Consider the following 6,678-nt stretch of genomic DNA (forward strand, 5'->3'; position numbering starts at 1 on the left):
ATGTGATAAGTGCTATTATTATCCCCATTTTACTGATCTGAAAAAGCTTCACTCATTTTGACAGGGTTGCACAGCTAGTAAGGATTGAGGACAGGAGTCAAACCCATGCCTGCTGGTGTCCATAGGCCACGCTCAGCCCCTGCGGAGCTGCTGAGATTTACTCCTTCCCTGCCCTGTGTGTCCAGGACAGCCTTCTGCTCTCCCTGCTTCCCCACATCTAGCCTTGGCCCAGCTGTGTGACCTTGGGCAAGCCACTTATGTTCTCTGGGCTTCAGTCTGCTGATGTATAAAATAAGAGATTTGCTTGGATTTGGGGTTTCTGATGTAGATTCTCCAGGCTCCCTCAGGTATTTGAAAGTGTACCCTTGTTTCAAAAGGGAAACTACATTTACACAGGATAACATGGCTAGGCTGATAAAAAAACAATAGGTCACTTGTTTGGGGCTGGAGTAACATCAACTCTTTCTCCTCCTGCTTGTCCCAGCTGGCAGTCCTCTATACGTCTTTGATGAATAAAAAATGTGAAAACAAATTAATTATTACTTAATACTTGCAGTATTTTTGGAAGGCAGAAATCTTCTAAACTGACAACCAGTGGAGTTGCTGATCTCTAAGCTCCCTTCCAGTTCTAACACATCTAAAAGTGAAGCTATTGGCAGGACCTGGCCTGGTTTTAAAATCCCCTCAAATGCAGGCCTCCTGGGGTCTGGATCTTATTTGCAAGGCTGCTTTATCCTATTAACAGAATCAGCAGAGGTAGCGACTTCCCAACCCCTTCCGCTGTCCCCGTGGCACACCCTCACTGCTCTGAGCCCCGTTCTGTCTAATTTCTCAGCACTTGATCAGTGGAGGAGTTCCCTGCTGCTGATTGCCTCTTACCATCGCTAATTATTTTCCCAACGTCATCCCCTTGTAAATATTATGTAATATTCCCAGGGCGCTGTGACATGCCAGTCTCTCCAACTAATAAGACTTTGGTTTGACTGAGATGCTGTCCCCTGCTGAAAAGGGGCCTGGAAATCCAGATTGAATGCCCTGGGCAAGGCCATCACTGCCGCCAGATTTAAAGCAGACCCGGGTGGGACGCTCACCTGAACTACCTGCTGAGCCTGGGCGTGGTGTGGGGCTGTGATTCCCAGAACCCATCGCTCGTTCGCCTGTTTCGTCCCCTGCTGCCTGCAGCAGCTCCTCACCTCAGAGTTCACCATGTCTGGCCCAGGCAGCCTGTGTTTTCATTAGAAATCCTTCTGTCTCCAGAGTAGCCAAGCACTCTGGTGCTGGCTCACTCTCCTCCCAGCCCTGGGCTCCTGCTGTGGACTGGCCTCCCTGCTGGGATGGTGGGATGAGAAACAGAAATCTTGTCAGCTGCTCCCTGCTGGGGATGGGGGCGGGGGGGCACGTTGTCTTTAATGTGGTGTCCAGCTACTCCCCAACCCACCAGGCACTCTGTCCTGTGTCCTGGATTTGGCGCTCACCTGAGTAGACTCCCTAGATTTCTCTGGAAAATAGGGATCCTGAGGGTTGTAGGGCTGTCAGTTAAAATGCTTGGTGGGAGGAAGGTAGGAGAAGTAGGGGGCCCCTCAGTGAAGTGGTCCAGAGTCGGGTGGCCTGTATGAAAGAAGCGCCACAGGTCTCTCTCCCTTGGATCTTTGTCTTGCTTCTTCTCTCCCCAAATTTCTCCACTTTCCATCTGTCCACCTGCAAACATTTTTACTTGGCTTGAGTCTGAACTCTACACTTCCAGGGGGATGCCAACAGATGGAGTTACATCTTGAGGAGAGGGAGCTGTCACGGGAGAAGCAGTTGGAGGAAAATGCAGGACTTTCACCAAGAGTAAGAGCATGAGAGGGCTGTCCTGAAGGAGGTCTCCACATGCTTCAGAGCGCAGAGGTAGGACCCACGGGAGATGCCCTGGGGAGGCAGAGGTCAGCTCGTTCCTTCTTCATCCAACCACTGCTTTCTGAGAGCCTGCCCCTGTGAGCATGCACTCCAGCTGAGGCAGAAAATAAGCATAATAAGTAGATTATAGAGTATGTTAGTTGTGAGAAATGCTCTGGAAAAAAATAGAGCAGGATAAGGGAAATTGAGTGTCCTGGCAGCATGAAGGGAGATGTTGCAATTTAAATGGGGTGACATTTGAGCAAAGATTGGAAGGAGGTGAGCAAGTGAGCCATGTGGGTATCTGGGGGAAGAGCATTCCAGGCAGAACGAACAGTGAGTGCAACAGCCCTGGGGCAGGAGCATGTCTGGTGTGTTGGAGGAACACCATGGGGTCAGTATGGTGAGAGTGGAGTGATCAAGAGAGAGAATGGTAGGAGAGGAAATCTGGGAGGTTACAAAGAGATCAGATTGTCCAGGGCTTAGGGGCTGTCGTAAGAGCATTGCATTTTATTCAGTGAAACAGGGACCTGGTAGAGGCTTTTAAGCATAAGAGTGATGTGATCTGATTTCTGTTTTAACTGGATCACAAGTTGCTGTGTTGGATGAAGGCTGCACGGGGCAGGTGGAAGCAGGGAGACCAGTAAGGAGGTTACTGCCATAATCCAGGTGAGGGATGAGGGTGATTCAGCTCAGAACAGTAGGTATCAGGTGTGCACTGGGGCTGTAGTCACAATTCAGGTGAGGGATGGACTGGATGCCTTTCAAGGGCCCTTCTAGCCTGATAGCCCCTACATCTCTGAAGTCTCAGAATCTGGACATAATACTGATTCGTTGGGTCCTGCCCCCGCAACAGGAGTCCCCTCTCTACTTGTCCCATCACGGGATCTGTCAGCACTTCCTGTTCCCAAATGTTCATGGTATATTTGGGTAGGTGGGGCAATGATGCAGGATTGCGGAGGGCTGTCACAAGAATTCTGGGTGGTGGGATGGAGGTGGGGACTCGAGACAGCTCAGTTGAAAAGTGGTAAGTGAGTTAGAGCCCCTGATAGGCTGTAGTGGCACTGCCAGTGCCCGTGTGGGTGTTCTTGCTGCCAATGGTGATGAGGAGGGTCCCACTTGATGTTCAGGTGTTGGGTGGCAGAGTATTGAGGGCATGCAAAGCCGCTGTTGGTACTGATTTGTCTTGATCAAGAATCATTCATGTTTTTGTGGCTTTGAGGTGATTAATATGAGCTAGCATGTAGAGGAGGCCTCTCTCCTCACTACTGGGTCCTTTCCTGACCTTGTTCAGGTGGAGCACCAGGTCTTCAAGGAAGCTCTTATAATTCCTCATTGTATAGATGGGGATACCAAGGCTCAGAACGGTGAGGGGCAGGCTAATGAGTCTCAGAGCCCGAATTCAAGCGCCTGTCTGAGTCCAGGACTGCCCTGCCACCCCGCAGCATTCCTTAATAAGGACAGTTACATAATCTGTGATAATTACCAGTGAATCTGAGGCTGCCAGCCTGACAACTGGCAGTGTCAGCCACTTACAAGAGTGGTGGGCAGCCCCACTGGCCTTTTGGTTCATGACAGCTTGCTAATGTTTCTGGCCAGATCTTTGTGTCTGTATCTGGCCTGTGGGCGCACTGGACTGACCCAGCTTGGGTGAGGTGGCACCTGGATTTTGGAGGAGGAGGAGCGGCATCTGGTCCAGAAAGAGGCTGCTTCTGTCCTTTATGGGCCACTGGGGCCCCTGAGGGGCTGCTCAGCCTGGGATGCATCTGATTGGAGGACTCTCCCACCCCATCCTACTAGAGTTGCTGTTGAGTTTGCAAAAGGCTTTGGCTTTAGAGAAAGATGCTGCCAGATGTGGGGCCTGTGAGGGGCCAATTTAATGCCCAGACATCCTCCGGGAAGGCCTTGGCCTCGGCTACCCCTTTCTGTGGATCAATAAGCTGTTTTATTCCAAGTCAGCAGCCCAAAGGTAGAGAAGGGGACGTGGGGTATTCGGGGTTCTCCTCGTCACATTTTGAATGAAGAAGGCTACACCATTGTTCATTTCCCTTTCAGAAATTGTCCATTTATGTCCTCTGCTCATTTTTCTGTTAGATCTCCATGGTTTTCAAAAAAATATGCATTTACCTTATCATAGTATATCCTATTATTAGAAATAGTCCTTCCAATTTGCCTTTTCATTTTATGAGGTTTTGAAATGTCTGCTTTACTTTTTTATGTGTTAAATATGTTGAGCTGGCTTGTTTTGGTTTGATTTTTTCCCTTTGCTTCAATGCTTAAAAGTCCATTCCCATATCAAGAAGAAATTTATATTAACCTATGTTTTGTTCATATAAAAACCTATGTTTTTCCCAGTGTTATTCATTTTTATTTTGTGTTTTGCCACAGTCAAAACCGTGTTTCCTCAGTCCCACGTAATCCGTGCCCACTCCTACCTTTCACGTCTCACATGTGGTCTCGGTTTTCCTCTCCAGGTTTTAAGTTCTAATGCACCACATAACGCCTCTGTCCCTGTCCTTTTCTCAGCCACCAAGGGCTTCTCACGAGCCTTCCTGATCCCCTGACCGCATGGACAGCCAGAACCACACTCATGGCTGGCCCTGGGCTCACGGACTGTGGTGCGGAGCGCTTCTCTTATTGCTTCTCCGGGGCCAGCAGCATTTGTTCGTGCTTCTGTACCACCTTGCTCCAAGCGTGGACTAAGTGTCTGAATGCTTTCTCGATGGGAAGATTCCCCCTCCCTCTCTGAGAGAGCTCTCTCCCTGCCGTCTTAGAATGGCCAGTGGTCGCTGTTATTGTGGATGGCACAAGCATTTCTGTTCACTCTCTTCTGATGTCAGGCTTCCTTTGCTTTGAGGAAGACTTTTTCTACTCCATCTCATCCTTGGTAGGAGTACCAATGACAGTACCTCACCCCATCCTTCCACACACAGGGATAGACACAGGACTCCAGCTAGGCCAAGTGGCATCTTCCTTGGCATGCTTCCTCTAGAAGGTGCAGAAGGATACCACCTGCTTTTGGACTTATGGTGCTAGAGGACTTTCATTTGGACCTAATAGGGCTTATCATCTCCATCAAAAAAAATCTCACGTGGGGGCTGGCCCCGTGGCCGAGTGGTTAAGTTCGCGCGCTCCGCTGCAGGCGGCCCAGTGTTTCGTTGGTTCGAATCCTGGGCGCGGACATGGCACTGCTCATCAGACCACGCTGAGGCAGCATCCCACATGCCACAACTAGGTGGACCCACAACGAAGAATATACAACTATGTAATGGCGGGGGGCTTTGGGGAGAAAAAGGAAAAAATAAAAATAAAAAAAAATCTTTAAAAAAAAAAAAAATCTCACATGGGGCCAGCCCAATGGCATAGTGGTTAAGTTCATGCACTCTGCTTCAGCAGCCCAGGTTCATGGGTTTGGATCCCAGGTGCAGACCTATGCATCACTCCTCAAGCCATGCTGTGGCAGCATCCCACATACAAAATAGAGGAAGATTGGCACAGATGTTAGTTCAAGGACAATCTTCCTCAAGCAAAAAGAGGAAGATTGGCAACAGATGTTAGCGCAGGGCCGATCTTCCTCACCAAAAAAAAAAACCTCTTGCACCAGAGGTGAGAATGAGGCCAATACAGAAGGAAGCTTAGCTGAGACATGAGAGTGAGGCAGAGCCAACAACATCACTGGGCACCTGGATCCAGCTCCCCCTACAGCCCCAAATCCCCAGACTTCCTCCTACGCGAGCCAATACAAGGCCTTTCTTTTATCTTTTAGATTTTACTTTATTGTAGTAAGAACATTCAACACGAGATCTATCCTCTTAACAAAACTTTGTGTACAATACAGTAGTGTTGACTATCAGTCAGATCTCTAGAACTTATTCATCTGACTTAACTGAAACTTTGTGTCCGTTGATTTGTAACTCCTCATTTGTCCCTCCCCCATTCCCTGGCAACTACCATTCCGTTCTTTGATTCTATTAATTTGACTGTTTTAGATACCTCATACTATTCACAGTAGTCAAGATGTGGAAATAACCTAAATGTCCGTCAACAGACGAATAGATCAGAAAAATGTGGTGTATACATAAAATGGAATATTATTCAGCTTTAAAAAAGAAGGAAATTCTGCCATATGTGACAACATGCATGAACCATGAGCACATTATGCTGAATGAAATAAACCGGTCACAGAAAGACAAACACAATACCTTTTCCTTTAAGCCCCTTTGCAACAGGTATCTGCTCTTGTGGCCCGAAGAATCCTAATTCACTCCCACGTTGTGCGGTTGGCCTTCGTTGCCTGCCCATCTGGAAAACTCCTAAGTGTCAGAGTTCAGAGGAGGCTTAGAGACCACAGGCTCATCCTGCAGTTGGTGAAACCGAGGTCCCAGGAGGGAGGAAGAATGCCAAGGTCACATGGTGAGTTGTTTCCTGCCCAAAGGGAAAAAGAGCTTGAACTCACTGGCCAGCAGCCTGGACCGTGCCGTGGGCCCCAGTGATGGCACTGGAGCGCTGAGCGGCTATTGATCTGCTGTCTTTGGATATCACTAGACAGGATTGCCACCACCCCAGGAGCCTGTGAAGCTGAGGGAGAGCTCCAGGATGGGTCAGAGCTGGGGTGGGGCAGCATCGAGCGCTGCTGTTGCTGCCGCTCCTGACTGCTCGGCCTCTGTCAGGAGAGGATGGTGGTCAAGACCACAGCCGCCATTTGCTGAGCGCTTGCTATGTGCCAGGCAGCAGGTAAACCACAGCGGTAGCTCTACATACATTCCTCCTCTGAACACTTGCTGCATCCATGCGAAGGAG

This window comes from Equus caballus, chromosome 22, assembly GCF_041296265.1.
Source record: "Equus caballus isolate H_3958 breed thoroughbred chromosome 22, TB-T2T, whole genome shotgun sequence".
NCBI lineage: Eukaryota > Metazoa > Chordata > Mammalia > Perissodactyla > Equidae > Equus > Equus caballus.